Source organism: Erythrolamprus reginae, chromosome 3 (assembly GCF_031021105.1).
Source record: "Erythrolamprus reginae isolate rEryReg1 chromosome 3, rEryReg1.hap1, whole genome shotgun sequence".
Taxonomy (NCBI): Eukaryota; Metazoa; Chordata; class Lepidosauria; order Squamata; family Dipsadidae; genus Erythrolamprus; species Erythrolamprus reginae.
The window spans coordinates 227645883-227673558 of record NC_091952.1 but is presented as its reverse complement, the minus strand read 5'-3'; the positions used below and the strand labels follow the sequence as shown (position 1 = coordinate 227673558).

The 27676-nt window shown below is 43.6% G+C and overlaps 1 protein-coding gene across 3 annotated transcripts in view; it reads right to left on the bottom strand.

The window, feature by feature from the left end:
- Positions 1-27676, bottom strand: part of CPQ (carboxypeptidase Q) — a 248405-nt gene that overhangs the window by 207357 nt on the left and 13372 nt on the right. Inside the window, exon 1 of one of the 3 annotated variants that reach the window (XM_070749228.1) lies at positions 356-597. The exons of the other annotated variants lie outside the window; for them this stretch is intronic. The gene's annotated coding sequence lies outside the window, so the exon portion shown is untranslated. Of the gene's footprint in view, positions 1-355; positions 598-27676 lie in introns of those variants that run through there. 3 annotated transcript variants of the gene reach the window in all.

Genomic DNA, 27676 nt, shown 5'->3' with positions numbered 1-27676 from the left:
TTTTTTGTTTATTTCATACAAGTTTGCTGATTAGCAGAGCACGTGTGTGTTTGATTTCTTTTCCTTGGACGATTACGCATTGCCTGAGCCAGTCAGGCAGAACAGAAGCTGAAGGTGCTGGAGAGGTAGAGGTGGAGGCCCCTGCAATGCCGGTGGAACCCCCAGTTAGAGCCTCGTCTGGGCCAGATGAGAAAGGGGTGATTAATGCAGGAGTTATCGTTCATGGTTTAACAGAGACAAAGAAACCGATCTGGAGTTTCGTCTCTAAACCAACATCTTGCATCCTCAGAAAAACCCAGTTTTTGGTCAATTGTGTCTTGCAAGACTTTAGCTCTTGAAAAAATAGAGTGAGTACCTTTGATGCAGCCCAGTTTGGAGCCATTCTTTACAAACGTTGGGGCCTTTGAGACATTCGTTATTGGCTTGGCAGATAAACCCGAACTCTTGGTCATAAACAGACATTCTTCCACCTCACTGCGGCTCTCAGCCAATTCGTAAAGCAATATATTTTGTGTTTTGGAAACCTCCAGGCTGTGTGTGTGATTTTGTCTTTCCTTTCTGCTCATCCATCCCGTCAGGCAGAACATAGACACCCCATACAGCTTCAGTCTGGAGACGGATCTCTACAAATTACTGATCACAATTTGTGCATCTGTAAAAAATATGACTTCAGTAACCGAGTTGTCGAGGAGTGGAACTCATCCCCAAACCCCCAACACTTTACCCTTAGATTATCTACAGTTGATCTATCCAGATTCCTAAGAGGTCAGTACAAGTGCACTAGAGTGCGTTCCGTCCCCTGTCCTATTGCTCTCCTATATCTCCTATACCTTTCTTCTATTCTATATCTCTTCTTCTATTCTTTCATTGATATGTTCTATTACTATATCTTCTTTTCTATTCTTTCATAGATATATTTTACTATGAGTATCTCCTCTATAACCTTCATCATGTATTTTACTATGTGTGTATATATATATGATGGTCTTGGTATATTCGGGTTTGTTCCCGTGTAGGATTTGGAAATTTCTGGCGACGTTTCGACGAGGTCCCACTCGTCATCTTCAGGCTGGTGTCTCTGTCCTTGTTCTAGGGCGAACGCATAGTACCCGTGAAAATCTACGAATATATATATATACATATATATATATATATATATATATATATATATATATATATATATATGTGTGTGTGTGTGTGTGTGTGTGTGTGTAGATTGTTCTGAGTTCGGGTTTTGCCCCGTGTAATATTACACGGGGCAAAACCCAAACTCAGAACACTCTACATACATATACCCGTGAAAATCTACGAAAACACACACATATATATGTGTGTGTGTGTGTGTGTGTGTGTGTGTTTTTATGTCGGATCAGCCTGGTATATTTTAAGGAACATCACAGCTCCTTTTTTGCCTCTAGGCCCAACCCAGGACCACTACAAGGCAGTTAATATATTTTATAGCCGACAACTATATTCTGTATGTGTTAAATGTTTTTTTTTAGCTGGAATTTTAAAATTAAGGGAGACTAGGATGGTCCCATTTCGGCCTTGTTCTGGCCTCTGATAGCTCTAACTGCTAGTTCTCTGCTTTACAAGGCAGAGTTCACCAGATCGAATCCGAGTAAAGGAAAGGGTGTAGCTAGCTGATGAGGCCAGAACAAGGCCGAAATGGGACCATCCTCGTCTCCCTTAATTTTAAAATTCCAGCTAAAAAAAAAACATTTAACACATACAGAATATAGTTGTCGGCTATAAAATATATTAACTGCCTTGTAGTGGTCCTGGGTTGGGCCTAGAGGCAAAAAAGGAGCTGTGACGTTCCTTAAAATATACCAGGGTGATCCGACATAAAAAAACATATACCCCCTCCCTGGTACAGAGCTGGAAGGGTTCTGATCTGATACTCTAACTGCTAGTTCTCTGCTTTACAAGGCAGAGTTCACCAGATCGAATCCCAGTAAAGGAAAGGGTGTGGCTAGCTGATGAGGCCAGAACAAGGCCGAAATGGGACCATCCTAGTCTCCCTTAATTTTAAAATTCCAGCTTAAAAAAAAAAAACATTTAACATATCTATCTATCTATCTATCTCTCTCTCTCTCTCTCTCTCTCTCTCTCTCTCTCTCTCTCTATCTATCTATCTATCTATCTATCTATCTATCTATCTATCTATATGTTTTTGTAGATTTTCACGGGTACAGGTATGACGGTCTTGGTATATCCGGGTTTCTTCCCGTGTAGGATTTGGAAATTTCTGGCGAAACCACACCCAGCCACCAGTATTTATAGAAGGAAGGCAGCTCAGGTCTCGCAGTGTTCGCCTTAGAACAAGGACAGAAACACCAGCCTGAAGATGACGAGTGAGACCTCATCGAAACGTCGCCAGAAATTTCCAAATCCTACACGGGAAGAAACCCGAATATACCAAGACCGTCATATATATATATATATATGTATATATATATTCGTAGATTTTCACGGGTACAGGTATGACAGTCTTGGTATATTCGGGTTTCTTCCTGTGTAGGATTTGGAAATTTCTGGCGACGTTTCGACGAGGTCCCACTCGTCATCTTCAGGCTGGTGTTTCTGTCCTTGTTCAAGGGCGAACACAGCGAGATCTGAGCTGCCTTTCTTCTATAAATACTGGTGGCTGGGTGTGGTTTGATGGCTCAGCAATTGCCTGCTGTGTAGAAACTTCCTGGTGAGTCAGTGGGGTAACACCTGGGGTCGTTGATGTAGCTGAGGTATGCTGATTAGTTAATGGTTGTAGATTAGGCGTGATATCCTGAGTAGTTGGAGCTTGCAGACTACTTGATTGTTTTGCAATGTGTGTTCTGAGTCTGGTTTCTATGGCTGGGATACGTTTGAGGGCTGGTTTCCAGATGTCTGGTAGGCGGGAGGTATCATCCCGCTTGTTCATATTTTGGGGATGTTTTTCTATCTCGATGGCTTCCATGATTATTCTTTTGCTGTAGTGAAAGATGACGAGTGGGACCTCGTCGAAACGTCGCCAGAAATTTCCAAATCCTACACGGGAAGAAACCCGAATATACCAAGGAGCTGTGATGTTCCTTCAATATACCAGGGTGATTCGACACAAAATGTAACCCTTCCCTGGTACAGAGCTGAAGGGATTGGATACTGTAGCCTAGAGGATAATTCTCTGCCTTACAAGGCAAAGGTTGCAGGTTCAAGTCCCAGTGGGTATGGCTAGCTGATGAGGCCAAAATAAGGCCGAAATAGATCTATCCTAGTCTCCCTTAATTTTCAAATTCAGCTTAAACATGTGACACATACAGATAGAATTGTCGGCTATCAATAAAATTAACTGCCTTGGAAATGGCCCTGGGTTGGGCCGAGAGGCAAAAAAGGAGCTGTGATGTTCCTTCAATATACCAGGGTGATTCGACACAAAATGTAACCCTTCCCTGGTACAGAGCTGAAGGGATTGGATACTGTAGCCTAGAGGATAATTCTCTGCCTTACAAGGCAAAGGTTGCAGGTTCAAGTCCCAGTGGGTATGGCTAGCTGATGAGGCCAAAATAAGGCCGAAATAGATCTATCCTAGTCTCCCTTAATTTTCAAATTCAGCTTAAACATGTGACATATATATATATATATATATATATATATATATATATATATATATACACACACACACATATGTAGATTGTTCTGAGTTCGGGTTTTGCCCTGTGTAATATTTTGCATGTCTATGCGACGTTTCGGTGAAATCACATTCACCATCATCAGGCTAAAGTTCCAATCTTTGTGTTGTTGTAAAATGGAATGTTAGCAACTGTCATTTCTTCCTAGTATATAGTGTGGGGGTGGAGATTTGTTTTGAATGTAGCAAATAGATTGGGTGATTATGTTTCAGTGATCTGATTGGTTGGTGTAATCATAATTATTAGAAGGAATGACATGGAGATTTTTATGAAGTGTTTTGTTTAAGGCTGATTTCCAAATATCAAATTTCTAAAATCATAATTATTAGAAGGATTGACATGCTGATTATTATGAAGTGTTTTTTTTGTTGTTTAAGGCTGGTTTCCAAATTTCTGGTAGGCGGGACGTGTCATCTCTTTTATTTATGCAAAGGGTTCTCCTCTCAATTTCTATAGCTTCTAGAGCAATTCTTCTGTATAAATTCTCTGTTTTGTGGAGTAATTTAGTTTTTTCAAAGTCAATTTCGTGCCCTGTTTTTTTAATGTGCTGGACAAGGGAGGAGGTCTTTTCTTCTTTTTTGACTGCATTCACATGTTCTGCTATGCGTTGGCTCACTCTTCGGTTAGTTTGTCCAATGTATGTGGCTGCACATGTTTTGCAAGGGATTTCATAGATTCCTTGGTATTCCAATTGGATTTTATCTTTGGGGCTCCTTAGGATATTAGATATTTTTTGGTTGGTGAAAAATGAAGTTTTGATGTTATGTTTGTGCAGAATTTTACTAATTTTATCCGTGGTGCCTTTGATGTAAACATAACATCAAAACTTCATTTTGCACCAACCAAAAAATATCTAATATCCTGAAACATAATCACCCAATCTATTTGCTACATTCAAAACAAATCTCCACCCCCACACTATATACTAGGAAGAAATGACAGTTGCTAACATTCCATTTTACAACAACACAAAGATTGGAACTTTAGCCTGATGATGGTGAATGTGATTTCACCGAAACGTCGCATAGACATGCAAAATATTACACAGGGCAAAACCCGAACTCAGAACAATCTACATACATATACCCGTGAAAATTTACGAAAACAAATATATATATATATATATATATATATATATATATATATATATATGTATATGTATATGTATATATATGTAGATTGTTCTGAGTTCGGGTTTTGCCCTGTGTAATGTTTTGCATGTCTATGCGACGTTTCGGTGAAATCACATTCACCATCATCAGGCTGGAGTTCCATATATATATATGTATATATATGTATATATATTTGTTTTCGTAGATTTTCACGGGTACAGGTATGACGGTCTTGGTATATTCGGGTTTCTTCCCATGTAGGATTTGGAAATTTCTGGCGACGTTTCGACGAGGTCTCACTCGTCATCTTCAGGCTGGTGTTTCTGTCCTTGTTCTCAGGCGTTCTCAGGTGTTCGCCTGAGAACAAGGACAGAAACACCAGCCTGAAGATGACGAGTGAGACCTCGTCGAAACGTCGTCAGAAGATTTTCACGGGTATATGTATGTAGTTCGGGTTTTTACATATATATACACCCACTGAAACCCTCATTGTGTATTGGACAAAATAAATAAATAAAATAAATAAATAAATAGTACCTGGAATAAAAAGTGCTCCTAGAAATGAAGCAAGGGCGATGGAAAGAATGCTTTCTGTTCCAGTAAACAACTCAATTGCGTCTTGCTCTACTTGCTCTGCTGAGAAAGTGGATCCCATTCAATCTCAGCTTCACAGGACTGAGAAGAACTTTTTTCTGTTATGAATCACTTTGCATGGCTGTGTTCATTCTAGCATGTCACAAGTGGCACCTCCTGCACATGGATGGGTTTTAATTTTAAAAAGCAACCCAAAATAGCTCCCTCCCCCCCCCCCGGCTTTTTTTGCCTTGCTCCGGTTTGTAGCACTTGGGAATGCTTTAGTGCAAGGGTCTCCAACCTTGGCAACTTCTCGGAGTTGAAGTCCACAAGTCTTAAAGTTGCCAAGGTTGGAGACCCCTGCTGTAGTGTGTGTCACATCGTAAGAGGCTTTGCTGGCGGAGGAATTCTGGGAGTTGAAGTCCACAAGTCTTAAAGTTGCCAAGGTTGGAGACCTCTGGTTTAGTGTGTGTCCACAAATCTTAAAGTTGCCAAGGTTGGAGACCTCTGCTTTAGTGTGTATCACATCATAAGAGGCTTTACTGGCGGAGGAATTCTGGGGGTTGAAGTCCACAAATCTTAAAGTTGCCAAGGTTGGAGACCTCTGCTTTAGTGTGTATCACATCGTAAGAGGTTTTATCATTTAAAAAGAACCACATAGAGTTGTTAAACACTATTTTTAATAGGTTCCCACACTATTAAAAATAGTGCTTAACAAATCACAACATAGTTCAGTGATGGCAAACCTTTTTTTCCCTTGGGTGCCAAAAGAGTGTGCACACACACTATCATACTTGCCCTCCCAGTGCCTCTGTGTAAGCCAAAAATCAGTTGGTCAGCACACACATGCACACTGGAGATGAGCTAGGGCAACAGCTCGTGTGCCAGCAGATATGGCTCTGTGTGCCACCTGTGGCACCCATGCCATACGTTCGCCATCACTGACATAGTCTGTTTGATCAATTGTTGGGGGCAATATGGTGACTCTGTAAAACCACTTAGAGAAGGCTGTAAAAGCACTGTAAAGCGATATATATGTCTAAGTCAGTGATTCTCAACCTTTCTAATGCCGCAACCCCTTAATACAGTGCCTCGTGTTATGGTGACCTCCAACCATAAGTCTAGCGCCAATTCTCCCAACAGAGCTTTAAGCTGATTGAGAGGAAGGTCAGAGGGACACCCCTACTGTAAACGCCTGATTGGTCAGATTGTAAAAAAATATATTTTCTAAGGTGCCAGAATAGAAGCTTTAGTTCCTAACACCATGGGAAATTTGTCTTTTGCGGCATTAGAAAGGTTGAGAAAGGTCTTAGGTGACCCCAGTGAAACAGTCGTTCGACCCCCAAAGGGGTCCCAAACCCCAGGTTGAGAACCACTGGTCCAAGTGCTATTGCTATGTAGTATTTCACAAACAAGCTGTATTTCATACATGAAGTTTTTCACCGGTAAGCTTTGCTTAGCTAGCCCAAATATTTGTGGAACTCTTATTATGCAACATCCAGAGTCAAAGAACATATTTATTGTATGTTTCTCCTTCCTTTATTATTGTACAAGTAATTCAAGGTAACAAGTATATGTAATACTCCCTCCTTCTCCTATTTCCTTCACAATAACTCTGAGATGAACTGGATTGAGAGAGACTAACCCAAAGTCTCCTACTTGGCTTTTCGTTCCTAGAGCAGGACTAGAAATCATTGTCACTTGGTTTCTAAGTCATCACTTTAACCACAACCCCAAACTGGTTCTACATTAATTAGAGAAAGTAACCTTAGTGTTTTACTGAGAACCATTTATTAGGGAAGAGCAAAGTTTTTGGGGTTTGTGGGCCCTAATGCAAAGTGGAGAAGGCCATGATGTTGGGAGTTATTTATTCTTTCTTTACTATTATATCTACTTTAAAGCTTTCATTATAGTTTTTATGTTAGTCCCACTTCAAAAGGCTATCAATTTTCAATAGCTATGGGCAGTAATGGGCAGCCAACATTTTTACTGCCACACTGTGGGTACGACTTACTTTGTGGGTGTGGCTTAATGGTCATGTGACTGGGTAGGAGTGGCTTGCCAGCTATGTGCTCAGGTGGGAGTGACTTGAACGATCATCATCGTTCAAGTGAACTGTTAAGTCCTTGACTTACAACCTAACCAGTGTCGCTTGCTGGGGTGACAATTTGCTTCGCGTTTTCCGTGCTCTCCTTCCTGGGTCACCCCCCCCCCGCCTCAGGCTGGGTAGCTAGGTGAACGGGTGCTGCCAGAAGCATAAATGCTGCCAGCGTCGCTTCCACCCACGCCTTCTGCTTGCACCTCAGGCAGGAGTTGTCCACGTGAGGCTGGAGGGGAGCGAGAGGGAAGTTCGTCCAAGGCCAGGAAGGAGGAAAGAGGAAAAAAGCAAGGAGCACAGACCCAGCAGCAGCAGGGAAAAAAAGGAGAGACGAGACCAGGAATCCAGGAAGTGACAGCTGCCGATCAGCTAGAGCTGTGCACGTATTTTCATTTTCCGTTGGTGGAGCTGTGTTCCACCCCGTCCTGCCTGCTGCCCACCCCTGACTATGGGCAGGCGGGGATTCCAAATTACTAGTGGTGATGCAGCTCTGGATGACCAGCGGGTGCACACGTGCGCATGTCGGAATGAGATTTGGCTTCTGTGCATGCACAAGAAGCAAATCTTGCGAGAAGATGCACAAGCATGCAACATTTTGGCAATGTTTTTTTGCTTCCGCGCATGTGCAGAAACAAAAAAATCACTGAGAATCACCATGATCCCTTGCACGCATGCATCTTCTCGTGAGATTTTGCTCTCTGTGCATGCGCAGAAGCCAAATCTCACTCCGATGCACATGCCTGCCCACTGGTTACCCAGTGCAGTTCCATTTCCGCTACCGATGCATCATCTCCCTGCATACCAGTAGGAACTCGATACTGGCTATGGGAAGCTGTTAAACAGGATACCCAGGACAATAAATGTAGTTCAGGGCAGGGGTGGGATTCACTTATCTTCGCCACTGGTTCACATCATGCAATTTCACTTCTGCGCATGTTCAGAAGATGGATTCAGCCCGAAACACAGCTGAGGAACTGATCAGCTATGCTGGCAGGGAGGCATTTTTCCAAGCACAGGTATAGAGAATTTCCTCTGTCCACATGCGGTGTTGCCTATCTGATTCAATGGTTCATTGGCTTTAGAATACAAAACAGAGAATTGATTACACAGTGCATATTCAATTGAATATATAATTGGGCTCACTCTTAGGTACTAGAACAATAAAATTCATGTAAACGGCGTGACATTACAAATTCCTAAGGCAGTTAAAGCTGTGATTCTTGATTCCCTACACATTAAAGAAACCGCACTGGTATTAATCTGATTGTTGCTAGAAAGCTGTGTCTTAAACCTTAAATTGCCTGTGTAGGGCTATAATTCAATGTGCAAAGATTATTGTTTACATATAAAAGAGCACAAATTTGTGTGCCAGTTACCAATGTTAGAGGACATAAATTAAGTTAAAAGATGACATAAATAAATAGTAATACAAATATCATTTCATAGTGAGGCACTACCTTAACATGATTATGGGGATTGTGTCCTTTGAATAAGGTGGGAGTTATGCCAGAGGTTCAACCATACTGGACAGGTCTCATTAGAGCAGTGGTTCTCAACCTGGGGGTCGGGACTCTTTTGGGGGTCGAATGATCATTTCACAGGGATGGCCTAAGACCATGGGAAAGAACCGTTGAACTTACCTGAACGGTCTTCTCCATGTCCTGGAAGGAGAGTCCAGCATGGGATTTAGCTCAAGTCTTATTGGTAGGGACTGAGTTTTAAATTAATATAATTAACATATTAAGTAGGTACCGCCCCCTTGCTGCCCCAGTACCTCAGTTTTAAAAAACGAATTCAAATGGTAAACAGAATTTATTAAACAACTAACACAACCATTAACTGAAACGCAACAACTGTCCATGTTTCAATGGGAGGGTTTGGACTCTCCTTCCAGGACATTGAGAAGACCGTTCAGGTAAGTTCAACGGTTCTTCTCCCATGCCTCTGGAAGGAGAGTCCAGCATGGGATATACCCAAGTTCCAGTGTTCAAGGGAGGGATATCATTGAATCACGATCCTGTAGTGTCACACACTCGTTGCAATACTCTCCTCCTGAAGGCCGCCTCGGCCGAAGCAAATGTGTCCAGTTTATAATGCCGTATAAAGGTGGTAGGGGTGGCCCATGTGGCCGCCCTACAGATGTCCTCTATCAATGCCTGTGTGGCCCATGCTGCTGAAGTAGCGGCACTACGAGTCGAATGAGCCGTGATTCCACTAGGCAATGTCTGGGAACCTGCTTTGTACGCTTCTGCTATACAAAGCTTCAACCATTGACTAATGGTCTGTGAGGACACTTTGAGACCCAGTCGATGTTGGCCAAAGGAGACAAACAAGGCCTCAGTCCTGCGGAAAGGAGCCGTGCGCCTGATATAGAGTTTCAGAGCTCTGCGCACGTCCACCTTATGCCACTTAAGTTCCAACGGATGTGATCCATGCACGCAGAAATCCAGCAAGACAAGTTCCTGTGTCCGGTAAAAGTGGGTGTTGACTTTAGGTATGAACGTTGGGTCCAAACGGAGGATCACCCCATTAGGTTGAAATGTACAAAGGTCAGGCCTTACTGACAAGGCCGACAGCTCCGACACCCGCCGTGCCGATGTAACGCTGTAACGCTGTAACGCTGTTTTAAGGGATAACATCCTCAAAGGCACAGTTCTCAGCGGCTCGAACGGAGGAGCTGTGAGCGCTTGCAATACCACGGTAAGATCCCAAGTAGGGAAACGTCGTATCAGTGGAGGATGCCTATTGGTTGCCCCTTTCAGAAAGTCTTTAATCAACGAATGGTGGGACAATGACCCCCATCCTCAGATCGAATAATCATTGCCAAGGCCGCTACCTGTCTTCTTAAGGTGTTGGGAGCCAATCCCTTCCCCAGACCGGATTGTAAAAACTCCAACACCAAGACTAAACTAGCATCCTGCGGCCGCTGATGTCTGACCTTGCAAAAAGCGGTGAATGCGGCCCAAGTAGCCTGGTAGATCCTAGTCGTTGAAGGCCTCCTGGCCGACTGGATCGTAGCGATGACATTCTCAGGAATGTTCCAGGTTCTCAATCTGTCCCCCTCAAGCGCCAAGCGGTCAGGTGGAACCACTGTGGCTCCGGATGGAATATCGCTCCCTGAGTGAGGGTGATTTGGTCGTCTGGGATCCTCCAGGGCTGGACAATTGAGAGCCCCATCAGGTCTGTGAACCAAGCCCGCCGCGGCCAGTGCGGTGCTATCAGGATGACCTCCGCCTGTTCCACTAGGATCTTCTCGATGACCCTTGGAATAAGTGGTGTTGGTGGAAAGGCGTATAGCAATTCCTTGGGCCACAGAAGGTACAGGGCATTGGTCACCTCGGCTCCCGGTGTGGGAAATCTGGAATAAAACCTCGGGAGCTGGGCATTGTGCGGAGTCGCGAATAAGTCTACCGCCGGGTTGCCAAACCTTTTGGTCACTTGCTGGAACAATTGTGGGGTCAGACTCCACTCCACTGGATCCACTGCTTGCCGACTGAGCCAATCCGCTTGAGTATTGGCCTTCCCCGCAATGTGCTCTGCGTGGAGAGACGCAAGATGGACCTCTGCCCAGTCGAAGAGTTGTGTTTCCTCCATCAACCTGAGAGATCTGGTCCCCCCTTGGTGGTTGAGATGCGCCCTGGTCGCAACATTGTCTGTACGAACCAACACATGCTTTCCCTGGAGAAGTGGTGTAAAGGTTAGCAGGGCAAGGCGCACAGCTTTCAGCTCCAGGAAGTTGATATTCACTGGAGTTAAGTCCTGAGGAAGCCACAACCCCTGAGTTACATGATGGTCCACATGGGCTCCCCAACCCAGGAGGCTGGCATCCGTAGTCAAAATGATGTGTTGTAGGTGGCCAAAGGGGGACCCTTGATGTATCGCCCGGGACTTCCACCATTTTAGGGAGTCTCGCAGGCCTCTTCCTACTGCAATTAATCTGTGTGTGTGACTCACACGTTGCTTTTGGTATGGAAGCAATATCCATTGTAGCGTGCGGAAATGATACCGTGCCCAGGGAACAATATCCACGCATCCATTTCGACTTGGCATCCGCCTGCCAGTGGCGGAGCCAAAGGAGGCGCCGAGATGAAATAGTGGAAGCCATGCCCCTTGCTGAAAACTTCGCCGCGTGCAAGGTGGCATCTGCGGAGAATTCGGCCGCCGCCAGGAGCTTGTTCAGATCCTGCTTTAGACGAGAATCCTCAGGCCCCATCCTAGCCTGTACCTCCTGAATCCACATAAGGGATGCCCTATTGAAGATGGATGCAGTAGATGCAGCCCTCAAGGCCCACGCTGCCATCTGGTGGGCCTTCCTCAGGAGTATCTCAGCCCGTCTCTCATCTGGCTTGAGGCTGTCCGCAGTCTCAGAAGGAACCACAGCATTGGACACCAGTGTGGCCACCGGCTTGCCCACTGGCGGGAACTGTAATAGGTTCTCCATCTCATCGTTGAATGTGTAGAAGCGGCGCTCCAAGTTGGAGGGACCCTGCGCCGCTGCTGGGTGCTGCCAGGTGCGCTTTATATTCTCAAGGAATATTTCCATGGCAGGTACATTGTCAGACTCCTTGGGCGGCTCCTTACATAGGGAAGCTGAAGTTCTGACTCCATCCCCTGCCTCAGGAGGAGCCGTGGCACCTGGCACATCCAAGGCTTGCTTTACCTTGTACAAAAGCACCCTAAATAATGCTGGTTTAAACAATCCTGCGGGAGCTGGTTGTTCTGGAACATTATACTCATCATCAGATAGTTGATTGTCCCCCTGTTCACTGTCACCTTCCATAAAGCATGTTTCTCCCGCAAGTGAGTCCAGCCCAGGAGGGGGCGGTGGTGCTGACCAAAGATCCCTGGGCTGATACGGGTGTGATGATGAAGGCGTTGTACGCTGGGCTCCAACCACCATTCCCTGCGCATAAGCGTTAGCAATAATGTCTTGCAGGGCTGGAGGGAAGGCCTGCCAGGCATCGGCTTGGGATCTAAGCCCTGCAGCCGTTGGCGTGAACGTTGCTGTTGGGGCACACACCTGTGTCCCTGCAGGGAACCCATAAGTAGGATGGCCTATTGAAGCAGGCCTATCTGGCCTAGTGAGAGGCGAAGGTGGAGGTGGGCCTGATACAGCTTGTCTGTCAGGAGACTAGTCCCTCTCACTTGCAGTGCCCATGGCTCCCAGAGACAATGATGATGTCCTTGATGAAGGGAGTGGCTGAAATGGGGGTATGGTGAGAACCCCTGCAGTATGGGGGGCCAAGGCCGCTTCTAGCCTTTGTTCCAAGGCTTTAATCTTCCTCTCAGCTTCTTTAATGGAGAATGAAGACTGGGAAGATTTTGACTTGGCCTTGCCAGAAGCCTTCTCCTTATTTTTACTGGGCACTGGAGTTGGCTGGGGCTGTTCCTCCCCATGAGCACCCAGTTGGTCAGCCATTCTTTATCTGGTGATAAGGGGCAGCGTACTCACAACTATTATTATTGAACTGTCAAATGACAAACAGCAATCTCTGCAGTCTCCGTTCACGAGCACTGACTATGGAGGCTGTCACAGTTTTTTCTGCTGACTCTGCCTGATGATCACTTATCACGTGATCGGGCGACCACCAATCAGAGGCAGTCTCCAGGCAGATTAACCTCTAAGGTTTTTTTGGCACACCGCCAAGCCTCTTCATAGTGACTGCCGCTTGCAACGGCTTTTCGCGCCCTTTTTTAAAAGAAAAATGGCGGGCGCGACTCTCCCCGGTCCTTTCGTGCCCCTATAGCCAGCGAAATGGCGGCGTGACTCTCCCCAGCGAGCCCAAGCCTGGAGAGCACTCCTCTGCTGGAATCACCAGTCACTGAGGCTTCCGCGCCGGCGAGCCTTTATTTGGCTTTGCCTCAGGCCGAATAGTAATTTCCGCGGCTGTTTAAATGCCTCCGCGCGGCTTCCCGATCAACAGCTGACAGGCGCTGCTGTCAGATCCGCGCCTGTCATCCACGGCGCCGCGCTGCCCCCCGTCAATGGGGAGGGGCGGACTCTCCCCATCTGGGGTGTAGGGCTAGGTCTGACCACGGAGGACAGTGACCTGTAGCCCAGCCATTCCTCGTCAGGGCAGTACTCGCGGGGAGAAGAGGCCCCATGAGGAGTCTGATGGGGGTGCTGCCCACGGAGGGCAGAAACCCCAGGCATCCAGATACCTGTAGAAGACAAAACAACAACATTAATACAGAAATGAACAAGTAAAAAACAATTAAAACATTATTTTATTGAATTTCCTTCAAGAGGAAAAAACTCAGAGTCCCTATTCTAGACTGAGTTTTTTAAAACTGAGGTACTGGGGCAGCAAGGGGGCGGTACCTACTTAATATGTTAATTATATTAATTTAAAACTCAGTCCCTACCAATAAGACTTGAGCTAAATCCTATGCTGGACTCTCCTTCCAGAGGCATGGGAGAAAGACAAATTTCCCATGGTGTTAGGAACTAAAGCTTCTATTCTGGCACCTTGGAACATATTTTTACAATCCAACCAATCAGGCATTTACGGTGGGGGTATCCTTCAGACCTTCCTGCCAATCAGCTTAAAGCTCTGTTGTGAGAATTGGCACTAGACTTATGGTTGGGGGTCACCACAACACGAGGAACTGTATTAAGGGATTGCGGCATTAAAAAGGTTGAGAATTACTGCATTAGAGAAATCAGACAAAGAGTGTCTCTCCCATTAAAAAAAATATGATGGGAAACCTATGCCAGAATGGTTGTCATCTCAATCAACAAGGATTATGCTAGATATTGGAGGTCCTGGTGAAAATGGGCTACAAGGCTCAGGAGTATGGGCTAAGCCAGTGTTTTTCAACCAGTGTGCCATGGCACACTAGTGTGCCGTGAGACATAGTCAGATGTGCCATGGGGAAATTAAACATGGGTCCCCAAACTACCATTCCTGCCAGGATATCCCTTTTGTGTTCATTGAAACAGGCCCAGGTTTCACACTAAGTGAAACTATATTATTAACTAGATGTATAGTATGTACTGCGTTAGAATGTCATTTTGTGTCTTTTTGGTTGGTGGTGTACCCCAGGATTTTGTACATGTAAAAAATGTGCCGCAGCTCAAAAAAGGTTGAAAATCACTGGGCTAAGCAACCCAGGGCCTGGAGCTGCCAAACTACTGGGCAGGGATATTCAGAGATAGCAAACAAAGTCATAATTATCTGTATCACAAATTAAGTCCCACATGAAGCGGATATTTGAAATGAACGCATCAATTCTGGAAAGAACAATACCCAGAATCAGAAATAAGAGAACAGAGAGCTGCAGATCAACATTGATTTTATAATAAAATAAATAAAGTGTTTGCTGAAGCAGAATTCAAAGAATTGCAAAAGGGCAAAAAAAATAAAAGCCTTGCCCAAAGTAGCTCAAAATGTAGAGGCACACCAGAAGAACTAGGAAGTAGAGGAAGCCAGCATAGCTATTTAATTGTTTTCACTAGGAAAGCAGGCATCCTCTCCTCTGCCTCTTTAGGAAAAACAAAGCCATCTAATAAGTAAAGAAATAGTAGAACTGAAACAAAGAATAACTGAGAATTGAGACCAACATAAAAACAAGAGAAGAAAGTTGCCTGCATTGAATCTTGTTCCAGTTAGCACAAGCATTAAAAGATACCAATATTGTAATATCAGATACTGTATAAGCACCATCTCACTACAAGAAACAAGCCAACTAACATACAGCACAGCTGCTGTTGTAAATGAATACATGGGGAAATCTACAAGAAAAATCTACATGGAAAGAAGAAGAAGAAAGAAAAATAGAATAGAATAGGATAGAATAGAATATAATAGAATTTTTATTGGCCAAGTGTGATTGGACACACAAGGAATTTGTCTTGGTGCATATGCTCTCAACGTACATAAAATAAAATATACATTTGTCAAGAATCATTTGGTACAACACTTAATGACTGTCATAGGGGTCAAATAAGCAATGAAGAAGCAATATTAATAAAAATCTTAGGATATACGCAACAAGTTACAGTCATACAGTCAACATGGGAGGAAATGGGTGATAGGAATGATGAGAAAAACTAGTAGAATAGAAGTGCAGATTTAGTAGAAAGTCTGAAGCATCAACAAAATGGAAGATCAGATTGGAAAATAAGACCAGCAGGGTAAGATCAGATGCAAGCAAGTTAGAACCGATGAAATAAAAAAAAGCATAAGTACAAGAAAATCAAAGACCTTCTCAAGACATCATCACCTAGAAACAAGGAAGCTCAGACATTAACACTTTCAAAAATGTCCAAAGATACTTCACCAGAAGAGCCCTTCACTCCTCCACTCGAAACAGAATACCCTACGAAACTAGACTTACAATCTTGGGTCAAGAAAGCTTAGAACTTCGATGTCTTAAACATGATTTAAGTATTTATTTATTTATTTATTTATTTATTTATTATTTAGATTTGTATGCCGCCCCTCTCCGATCATCTGTTGCAACGTTCTCCCTGTCAACAACTACTTCAGCTTCAATCACAACAACACAAGAGCACACAACAGGTTCAAACTTAATATTAACCGCTCCAATCTTGACTGTAAAAAATACGACTTTAGTAATCAAGTTATTGAAGCATGGAACTCATTACCTGACTCCGTAGAGTCATCCCCTATCTCCCAACATTTTACCTTAGACTATCCATGGTTGACCCCTCCAGATTCCTAAGAGGTCAGTAAAGGGCATACATAAGTGTACCAGCATGCCTTCCGTGCCCTATATAGGATGCGCAAATCCTATATTTCTTTATATATATTTTCTTCTATTCCTATATCTTCTATTCTTTCCTTGATATACAGTGATCCCTCGATTATCGCGAGGGTTACGTTCCAAGACCCCTCACGATAATCGATTTTTCGCAATATAGTGGTGCGGAAGTAAAAACACCATCTGCGCATGCACGCCCTTTTTTTCCATGGCCGTGCATGCGCAGATGGTGATTTTACTTCCGCACCTGGGAAGACCCAGGGAAGGTTCCTTCGGCCGCCCAGCAGCTGATCTGCTCGGCAGCGCCGCAGCAGCGAGGAGCCGAAGATCGGGGTTTCCCCGCCGCCCACGCAAAGGGGAAACCCCGATCTTCGGCTCCTCGCTGCTGCGGCGCTGCCGAGCAGATCAGCTGCTGGGCGGCCGAAGGAACCTTCCCTGGGTCTTCCCCGCCACCCACGCAAAGGGGAAACCCCGATCTTCGGCTCCTCGCTGCTGCGGCGCTGCCGAGCAGATCAGCTGCTGGGCGGCCGAAGGAACCTTCCCTGGGTCTTCCCCGCCACCCACGCAAAGGGGAAACCCCGATCTTCGGCTCCTCGCTGCTGCCCACCCGCCCGCCGCTCGCCCACCCGCCCGCCGCTCGAGAGCAAGAGGGAGAGAGATAGAGAGAGAGAAGAAAAGAAAGAGATGTGAGAGGGAGGAAGAGAGTGTGAGAGAGGAAGAAGCAAGATAAAGAAAGAGAGAGAGAACATCGGGTGGGAAAATATTTTTAATTAATATTTTTTGAAAAATCGCGATATAGCGTTTCGCGAAGATCGAGATCACGAAAATCGAGGGATCACTGTATTTTACTATGAGTATATCCTCTGTAACCTTCATTATGTTTTGGATGAAATAAATAAATAAAAATAAATAAATAAATAAGCTCAAGGAAGCACTGGAAATAACAAAGAACCAAATAACAGCTACAGGCAAGACAATTAGCACATAAGAAGTTGGAGTGGTAAATTATAGGCAGAATCTCCAATTTCAATCCAGCCGGAAGCATTTCTACCAATCCATCAATGAAGAGACTGCAATGAATCAGTCAACTCCTGACCAGAAGGAAACATCTCAGTGCAGTTGTGGGCAGAGTTATGGGATAACCCAAAGAAATACAATAAAAACGTAGCTTGGTTAAAGGGGGTGGAAAATAATCGTTTGTTACCAGCTGCATAGTTTTTGGGGAATCCAGAGCATGATATCATGGTCTTTGGAGACTGAAGGATACCAATGCAAAATGTTTTTGGTTGAAACATTTGACTAGTCTATACCCACTTGTTGCCAAGCAGTTTAACAACATACTGCAAGGAAGTGAAATTGAAGAGTGACTAACATCTGGCAAAACCTACCTGAAAACCTTTGCCAGACCCATCCTTGAATACAGTTCATCTGTCTGGAACCCATACCACATCTTGGACATCAACACCCTTGAAAATGTCCAAAGATACTTCATCAGAAGAGCCCTTCACTCCTCCACTCGAAACAGAATACCCTACGAAAGCAGACTATCAATCCTAGGTCTGGAAAGCTTAGAACTACCTCGCCTAAAACACGATCTAAGTATTGCCCACAAGATCATATGCTGCAACATTCTACCTATCAATGACTACTTCAGCTTCAATGGCAACAACACAAGAGCACGCAACAGATTCAAACTTAATATTAACCGCTCCAAACTTGACTGTAAAAAATATGACTTCAGCAACCGAGTTGTCGAAGCATGGAATTCATTACCTGACTCAGTAGTGTCCACCCCTAACCCCCAACATTTTTCCCTTAGACTATCCACGAACGACCTCTCCAGGTTCCTTAGAGGTCAGTAAGGGGCGTGCATAAGTGCACCAGTGTGCCTTCCGTCCCCTGTCCAATTGTCTCTCCTTATCTCATTTATCTTTTCTTCCTTTCAAATATGTTCGCCTATACTTTTATATCTTTTCTTCTATTCTTTTCTTTATTTATATTATTACATATCTATTCTCTTCAATGTGTATTATGTATTGGAAAAAATAAATAAATAAATAAATAAAATAAATAAATAAAATAAATAAATAAAATGAAAGATCCAGCGAAAGGAGCAGCACCAGGAAATTACAGGCAGATTACCTGCTTGCCAAGTATTTTTAACTTGCTAACTATTGCGGCTGATGCAGTCCAAGAGCATCTAGTTGAAAATAAGCTCTTTCCACCTGAGCGGAAAGGAAAGCACCAAAAAAAATGTAAACAAAGCCGTAATTCACAAGACACTAACAGGTAGAAAATGCTGCTTCTGCAAAGAAGCTGAAGAAACACTGGATCACCTGGTTTGCTGCTGCAAGAAGACCATATTGACCGATTACAAACAATGGCATGACAAAATAGCAATAATGGTGCATTGGAAGATCAGCAAGAAGCACCATTTGCCTGCAGGCAATAATTAGTAGGACCACAAAACAGACAAAGTAATACAAAAGGAACAATCAATGTGTCTGCGACTTTAGAATTCAACAAGCACCTATCAAATAAATTCTGAACTCAGTGGTGGGATTCAATTTTTTTTTACTACCGGTGTGGCTTGGTGGGTATGGAGTGGCTTGGTGGCCGTGGCTTGGTTTGCATGGCAGGGGAAGGGTACTGCAAAATCTCCATTTCCTCCCAATCTGGGAGTGGGGCCAGTCAGAGGCGGTATTTACCAGTTCTCCAAACTATTATTTATTGGCTCTCCAAACTACTCAAAATTTAGAAACATAGAAACATAGAAGACTGACGGCAGAAAAAGACCTCATGGTCCATCTTGTCTGCCCTTATACTATTTTCTGTATTTTATCTTAGGATGGATATATGTTTATCCCAGGCATGTTTAAATTCAGTTACTGTGGATTTATCAACCACGTCTGTTCCAAGGATCTACTACTCTTTCAGTAAAATAATATTTTCTCACGTTGCTTTTGATCTTTCCCCCAACTAACTTCAGATTGTGTCTCCTTGTTCTTGTGTTCACTTTCCTATTAAAAACACTTTCCTCCTGGACCTTATTTAACCCTTTAACATATTTAAATGTTTCAATCATGTCCCCCCTTTTCCTTCTGTCCTCCAGACCAGAGGTCCCCAACCTTTTTTGCACCAGGGACCGGCTTTAAGCTAGACCAGTTTTCCATGGCCCGGTGGGGGGGGGGAGCTAGCTGTCAGCGGCGCCGTAAAAGGGGCGATCAAGAGAGGAATGGGTGAATGAATGGACGGAGGGTGGGAAGGAAGGAAGGAAAGAGGGAAGGGACAGGAACAAAAGAAGGGTGCAAAGGAAGCAAGGAAAGGTGTGAAAGGGGAGAGTAAGAGAGGAAGGAGTGAAAGAAGGGAATGAGGGAAGAAAGAAGGGAGGAAGGAAAAGGAAAGCAAGAAATGGAGGGAGGAAAGGAAGGAAAGAAAGAAAGAAAGAAAGAAAGAAAGAAAGAAAGGGGGAAGGGACAGGAACAGAGGAAGGAAGCAAGGAAACCTATGAAAGGGGAGAGTAAGGGAAGAAGGTAGGAAGGAGAAAGAAAAGAAGAAATAGAGGAAGGGAAGGTAAAAGAGAGAAAGAAAAAGAGCAAGAAAGAAAGCAAGAAAGAGAAAGAAAGAAAGGCAACTTCAAAGAAAGGCTCACTGAGCATCTCTCACTCTCTCTCTCTCTCTTTCTATCCCTCTTTCTTTCTTTCTCTTCCTTTCTCTCTCTCCTCTTCCTTTATCTCCTCTCTCTCTCCCTCTCTCTTTCTCTCCCCCCTCTCTCCCCCCTTTCCCTCTCTCCCTCTCTTGCTATCTCTCCCCCCTCTCCCTCTCTCTTTCTCCCTCTCCCTCTCTTTCTCTCTCTCCCCCCTCTCCCTCTCTTTCTCTCTCTCCCCCTCTTTCTCTCTCTTCTTCTCACTTTCTCTCTCTTGTTTTCTTTCTGTCTCTTTTGCTTTCTCTCTCTCTCACTCTTTCTTGTTTTCTTTCTCACGCTCTTTCTCTCTCTTGTTCTCTCTCTCCCCCCCTTTCTCACTCTCTCTTTCTCACTTTCTCTCTATCTTGCTGTCTGTTGCTCTCACTCACTCTCGTTCTCTCTCCGTTCTTCTCAGCGATGACGCGCGCACGCCCTGCCCGCCTCACCTTTGCGAGAGCACTTTCGCCCCGGGCTCTCAGCAAGGGGGTTTGCAGGAGAGGCGGGGCCGGCGAAGGTGATATTGAATGTCGGGGGAGAACGGGCGGTTGCACGCGCTCCCTATCCCCCCTGCTAGCCCACTCGGAATATTCAAAATAAGAAAAGCCTTCGCCGGCAAAGGTTTTTCTTATTTTGAATATTCCGAGTGGGCTAGCAGGGAGATAGGGAACGCGCGCAACCGCCCGTTCTCCCCCGACATTCAATATCACCTTCGCCGGCCTCCGCTGAGGAAAGCCTTTGCCGGCATTTCCTCTCGGTGTCAAGGAGGCGCAGCGGCGGGCGGAGAGAGGGAAGGGGGGGGCAGCGGCGTCCCTCCTGGCCTTGGCGGGCCGCCCAACCCTCCCCACCTCCTGCAAACGCGGCGGGCGGCGGGGGGAGAGCAAGGAGCCGGTTCTGGCGGGCGCGGGGCTTGGCTGGCTGGCGGGGGGAGCGCTGCTGGTGGTGCGGAAAGGCCGAGGGGGCCCTGGCGCCGCGGACCGGCTGAAAAGCCCCAACGGCCCGGTCCCGGTCCGCGGACCGGCGGTTGGGGACCTCTGCTCCAGACTATACAGATTAAGTTCATTAAGTCTTTCCTGATACGTTTTATGCTTAAGACCTTCAACCATTCTTGTAGCCTGTCTTTGGACCCGTTCAATTTTGTCAATATCTTTTTGTAGGTGAGGTCTCCAGAACTGAACACAGTATTCCAAATGTGGTCTCACCAGCACTCTAATTTCTGCTATCAGTTCTTCAGAACTGGTCAGAACCTGCTGAAACCCACCTTTGCCCAGATTTAACAATTGCCAGTAAGAACGACAAAAAATCTGTATAATGGACTTGGCAGGACCTGGAGATAGCAGAGCAGAAGAGAAATGGAGAAAATACCAAAATACAAAGACTTGCAAATAGTAATGAAACCATGGCAATTAATCAAAGGGTAGTACCAACAGTAATCAAAATAAAAGTAAACCAAAAGTTTAAAAAGTTGGATGCAATCTCACAACAAGTGGAGCATCACTTGAACACCATAAGCATTGGCAAAATCACCATCAGTCAATTGCAAAAGGAAGCTTTTGCAATTGAAATTTATATTACATTTAGTTTATATATATAGAATAGAAATTTGCCTTTCTTTTTTCTCTTTAAGATTTTTTGACTTGAAACTAGCTAGAAATTTTTTTATGATATCAATTTTTTCTAATAGATATTTTTTGTATTAGTAGCATTGAATTAGATATTTAATCATGTATTCCTTTTTCTGTATCTGCATTTATACTTTTGAGAAGAGCAGGGATGATACATCCCTACAATGTATGTTAAATGTTTGTAAGTCTGTATGTTTTTTTAAAGAAAATTAATACAAAAATATTGAAAAAAAAAAAAGGAAGCTTTACTTGGGACATCCCTGCAACAATATCTGCAGCATCACCAAACATCCACTTCTGCCTATCCCCGGTCCTTGGATAGGTGTATAAATTTCATCCATATCAAATTCAGTCTGAACATTTAGCTGATCCTAAGACAAACCAAATAATATAAAATGTAAGTATCAATAAAGGGCGAACTCAAAAGTCTCCAAAAGAACAAAAGCACAAAAGCAGCCCAGATTAATAAAATTTGAGCAATACTTTTATTATTTATCTGGCAGACTTTTTAAAGATTCTAACAAACAATGAGGATTTTAAAAGAGGCTCAGTTTGTTTTCAATGAAGAATGACAAATGTGAAGGTTCATGACTAAACTTAATGAGTAAAGTTCTCATACTTGTTATGAATAATTTGTTTTCTATGTTCTCTATTTTGTTTTCCTCTAAGGAGTACACGAAATCACATGCTTAAAAATACAAGAGGTGATCTGTTTAACACTGACTTATACTTTAAAACTTCCAGGAAAAGTAAAGTACTTCAAGTACTAGTTGATGAGTCTGATTTCATTAGTAGCATGCAAAAATAAGTTTGTTTTGACAGCTGTGAAAAAGTTGGCTCAGAAGTTAGCTGAATGTGTAGTAGAAGAGTTTTAGAAGTCATGGAGCTATTTCCTTTTATGAAAAGAGAGCAAAAATGGCTGAAAATGGGAATATGCAAGAAATTGAAACTTCCTCCCAGAGAAAGCATCATCTCTGTGCTTTGGGGACTCAGTGGTATGATCTGAGGTATCGATTTTGCACAGAACTATATTTTAGCCTAATGAAAACCCCTAAGTAAATAAGAACATCTAGACCAGGGGTCCCCAAACTTCTTACACAGGGGGCCAGTTCACTCTCCCGCAGACTGTTGGAGGGCCAGACTATAAAAAAAACCTATGAACCAATCCCTATGCACACTGCACATATCGTATTTAAAGTAAAAAACAAAATGGGAACAAATACAATATTTAAAATAAAGAAGTAATTAAGTAATTAAGTAATTTATACTTCTTTATTAACAAGTAAATTTAAACTTAAATCAACAAACTCCCTCCATTTCTCCTTCCTTCCTTCCCTCCCTCCTTCCTCTCCACTTCTCTCTTCCCTCTCTCTTTTCTTCCTTCTCTCTCATTTGTTTCATTTTCCTCTCCCTCGTTTTCTCTCCATCATTTTCTCATTTTTCTCTTTCCCTTTCTCTCTCTCTCTCACTCTTTCCATCTATCTCCCTTTCTCTCTTCCTCTCTATCTCTCCCTCTTCCTCTCTCTTTCTTTCTCTGTCCCTCTCTCTCTTACTCTCTTCTCTTTGTCTCTTCCTTTCTCTCTCCCTCTTTCTCTCTCTCTCTCCCTCTCTCCATCTCTCTCTCTCTTGCTTTCTTTCTCTCTCTCTCACTCTATTTCTATCTCTCTCTCTATCTTTCTCTACCTCTCTATCTCTCCCTCTTTTTCTCTCTCTCACTTTCTCTCTCTCTCTTGCTTTCTTTCTCTCTCCCCTCCTTCTTGTACACTTTGCTGGCAACAGAGAGAGAAAGAGAGAGAGAGCAGAGGGTGGCTTGCCGGTCCACGGACCCCTGGATAAGCGGCTCCACATGGCCCCAGCACCGGACTTCGCCATCGCCTCTGCCTCCGCCCGGCTCTCCAGCTAACTCCCTGAATTCGCCCGAACAGAGGCGGCGGCGGTTTCACACGTAGGGCAGCAACAGTTTCTCTCTCTAAAGGCGGCAAAGAAAGGGGCCAATTGCAGGCCCACTGTCCTCCCTGCCCCTTGCCTCTGTACCGCCTCCTCGCTCAGCAGCAGACCGCGGTGAGTGGACAGGAGATTCGGGAGCTTATTATATCTATTGATAAAATCTTGTGCGCTGCCGCGGATAAATTGGATAAATTGCCTCAGCAGGCCGCATCCGGACCATGGCCCGTAGTTTGGAGGCCGCTGATCTAGACTGAAAAAACAAAACCACATACATACGAACACATTCCCCTACTAGTTAGCATCTTCAATGTCACTCTGCAAACTTCATCCCTTATTGGGTAACACATTTGGCAAAACCTGCATCTCTTTCGTGCATTTAAAAACTGGTTTCAGTTATAATTTGCTAGAAACAGGCAATCATTCTTACCTATTTTGGCATGGGACTACTTCACAGTGCTAGATTTAGCCATTTATATTTGTGTACATTTGTTACAAACAAGATACAGTACATCCACATAACAGGGGTGTCAAACTCGTGTTGTCACACCATTACCTCATGATATAACACAACTCTCCCCCCCCCAGCCCCCCCCAGCCCCCCCCCCCGGCGTGGCGTGGAAGCTATCAACCTTATGGGAGACCAGGATGCTTCAATAGTGGCCTTCAGCTGCATTGTTTGGTCTCATGTCTCTCACCTTTTTCTTGGCAATGCCCTGTAGATTCTCTATGGGGTTCAGGTCAAGTGAGTTTGCTGGTCAATGAAGCCCAGTAATCCTATGATCAATGAAACAGGTTTTGGTGCTTTTGGCAGTGTAGGCAGGTGGCAAGTCCTGCTGGAAAATTGAAGTCAACTCATAAAGCTCGACTGCGGAAGGAAGCATAAAGTGCTCCAAAATCTCACAGTAGATGGCTGTGTTGACCCTGGACTTAATGAAGCACAGTGGACCAATACTAGCGAATGACATGGCTCCCCAGATCAACGCAGACTGTGAAAACCTTTGGCATCTCATTTGGAAACCAAAGACCCAGAGTAGATGACATGACTCCCGAAATCAACACAGACTATGGAAACTTCACACTAGACTTAAAGCATCTTCCTGTGTTTGCCCCCCCATTCTTCCTCCATACTCTGGGTCTTTGGTAGCATCTCCTTGGTCATCAAAATTCTGATGTTTGGCAAATGGTACATATTTATGACAGGCAGAGTCTTCTGTCTTAGTGCCAAAACCCCAATAATCAGATGCATATCAATTGTCTAACTAATAAAAGGATTTAATATTTACAAAATTCTCAGTCTTTTAAGAGTCTTTTCAAAGGGAGAGGCAATTCTAGCAAAGTGTTATCACTTGGTCAAACTTCCAGACCCAGAGAGAAGATAAACACGGTAGAAATTACCAGCTGAAGCAAGATTTTCCAGGCCTAGTTCGCAGAAATTAACTGGAAGACCAAAGCTCATTAGCAAAGCTAAAAATGTGCTCTTTTGAAACAGGAAATGAATTCAGTAGCCAAGACAAGATGTTTCTGAAATGAGCAATGTTGTTCTCTACAACAAGGCAGGGCATACCTCACCCTTAAATAGTGTGAGGCTGTGACCCAATAGCCAGCAGTAGTACTCATGGGACAATTTATTTATTTATTTATTTATTTATTTATTTATTTATTTATTTATTTATTTATATTTGTATGCCGCCCCTCTCCGCAGACTCCTCTTAACCAACCATTCATGCCTCCTAGATGCCCTACGAACTCTGGCATCCTGAAGGGGCTCCTTCTCTTCTCCTGAGTCACTCAGCACAGAAAATGCAAAGTCATGTCTCACAGGAAGTACTGATTCACTCAACCCAGGAAGTGAAGAAGGCCCTGGTTGTTCTGAACCTGACCCCTCATCTACTTCATTGTCAATCTCAGGTGCCAGGATCACAGTACGCCTGTGCCATACCTCCACAGTCTTTGCAGCCGCAGAGTCCATGATTATTTGTGCAGGATACGAGCGAGCCATAACACAGAGTGTCTCAGGATCAGCTTTTGTGTCCTTCTGACAAGTAAAATCAATGGGAAAGCCAGATTCATTTAACTATGTTACTAACTTAACATCTGCAATAATTCACTTAACAACTGTTGTTGCAGTATAACATGAAATATGTTAGAATAGGATTGTATTATAATTATATATCTGGACCTCTAGCATAAAAATACTCTGCTTACCCTGATTCTATATCCAGGACAGGAGGGCACTAAACTTGCCTAATCTGCATTCCTGGCAATTACAACAGGGAAACAAAAGGGCTCAAATAAACATCTCACAATAAACAAAGTTTTCACCACAGGACGTTATAGGATCAAGGGGGGGGGAGATTTACATTGCCTGAAGCATACAACAGGGTGATTAAGGAAGATTAGTGAGATAAGGCAGAAGACTTCAGAGAAATTAGGTGTGAGGAACATCTGCTCTTAGGAAGTTTCTAGGAAATTGTTTCCTGATATCTATGGGAAAAGGAAGAACTCAAAAGATACGTTTGAAGTTATGTTACTGGATGTATCATTTGACATGTATATGTAATTATCCCCCATTTCGTTAGATTCCCAAATAAAAAGGAGTACATGGCTCTACACCATGTCATTTCACCCAGAGAGACAATGTGTCCAGGTTTTCTTTCTAGGATTCGCGTTTGTGAGTGACCCCACACGGCTGGGTTGCTCTTAGCCCCTTTTGAGGACCTTGTCTTCACTAGGGACTTTGACAGCATCAACAAACTGTAACAAGAAAAGTTGTAAAATGGGACAAAACTCACTTAACAAATGTTTCACTTAGCAACCTAAATTTTGGGCTCAATTGTGATCATAAGTCCAGGACTATAGTAACTATATATTCCTTATTAGTTGGGAAATAACATTTACTTATCTAGGTCAAATCAACTATGGCTCTTGCCATTTTCATGTGACCATATGATGTTGCCAGAATTTCCAATCCGCAGGATGCCTTTCTTTATGTTTTTACCCTTCTTTGCCTCGGATATTGTTCTAACTTCTGTTTCTATTACAAATCTTTGGAACAGCTGAAAAAGTAGGAATTCCTGTGATCACAAGTTTCATCCAGTTGGGGACTCTCAACAGGCCATCCTGAAAAATATTGTTCATAACAATAAGACACGAAAAACAAAACAAAAAAAGTATTCAGGCAGAAGCAAAACATATAATCTTTGGGAGTCTGGGGACCTCCATTTGATTTGCTCTGCTTCTTCCAACAGAACTGCAAGCAAAGCATATCTGGCAAAAGATTAACACACTACATTGTATTTGCCAAGTCAACACTGAAATGAAACAATGAAAAGGCCTCTGGTCTGTCAAAAAGTTTATCAGCCCTGAGGTTAGCTGGATAATGCAAGAAACTGTTACTTGCTGTGAAAGTTGTCATGTGTGATATCCGGTCTGTTTTTCTGCCAGCTTCTCGCACTGGGATTCAAAAGTAATCAAATTGTAAAATTGTAAAAAAAAAAAGACATTTCTTGGGCACTCTTAAGCATCTCTTAGCAAAAGAGCAGCAGCTGAAAAATAAGATAGCAAATTCTGAAACTTGTTAGAGAACATTTTTTTGGAAATGGTAGAATACATTGGACTGCAGTTAAATAGTTGTGAAGTTTCTTCATCTGTATATCAGGTTAATTTTCAATACCTTTTATAGACAAGAGGTTTGCACCAATTTCATGGAAACACATATGATTTTAAAACAATGACTTGGGAAATATAAAATAGTTGGCCAGTAAATTTGATAAACAAATAAAATAAATTACATATCACATTCTTGAAACGAGATCAGCATCGCACAGAACTTATTTGTATTTATTTATTTGTTGGTCTCAAAGAGTGCCTGATTATCTTCCATAGCTGTTGCAGCAACATCATTATCAATCATGGTTTTCCCATGCTGTCAAGTTGATCTCTAACTTAATTATAGTTTATTGTGCAATCTTGCAAGGCCCCCATTAATAACATTAGCATGACACCTTATCACATAGCAGATGGAGGAAGCAATCTCTTTGCAGCTATAATAATAATAATAACAACAACAGAATTGGAAGGAACATTGGAGGTCTTCTAGTCCAACCCCCTGCTTGGGCAGTGTTCTGTCTGGGTTCCCCCAGACCTCAACACCAACTGGAAAAAACAGCCAGACACTCTGGTAAAAGCCAAAAGTATTTTATAGCTGGAAAAAATAAGCACAAAGGAAAACCTGTTCTTCCCAA